We start from the raw sequence: 399 nt of genomic DNA, 5'->3' as shown, positions 1-399 counted from the left end.
ATATTTTTATTCATCTCTTGCTGTTAATTATTTGGACTAATATGTCAGTTTATGAAATACATTTCTTTTAGTCACTACATATTAAATACACTAAATGTATTTATTTTGCTTTTTGTTCCCCATTTTGGTCCCCTTGGGTCTTTTTGTGTTTTTTTTTTTCTTGCTTATTTTCCATGTGTTTTTTTTTTTTTTTTTTTGCTCTGTTTTTTTTTTTCCCCTTCTGCTACTTTTATTTCTAAATTTTAGTTACCATATTTTATTTTATTTATTTTTTATTTTTTTTGTTTTGTTTTGTTTTTATATGGAATGCTTCACGAATTTGCGTGTCATCCTTGCACAGGGGCCATGCTAATCTCTGTAGCGTTCCAGTTTTAGTATATGCGCTGCTGAAGCGAGCAC

General features: G+C 28.8%; 1 non-coding gene across 1 annotated transcript; it reads right to left on the bottom strand.

The window, feature by feature from the left end:
- Window positions 1-295: 295 nt before the first annotated feature.
- LOC125939174 (U6 spliceosomal RNA) lies at window positions 296-399 on the bottom strand. The gene has a single exon (XR_007462937.1). It is a non-coding gene; the product is annotated as a U6 spliceosomal RNA (small nuclear RNA).

This window comes from Panthera uncia (assembly GCF_023721935.1).
Source record: "Panthera uncia isolate 11264 chromosome B2 unlocalized genomic scaffold, Puncia_PCG_1.0 HiC_scaffold_24, whole genome shotgun sequence".
NCBI classification, from domain to species: domain Eukaryota; kingdom Metazoa; phylum Chordata; class Mammalia; order Carnivora; family Felidae; genus Panthera; species Panthera uncia.
Note: the sequence above shows the minus strand (reverse complement) of the source record. Positions and strands in the feature narration are given on the sequence as shown.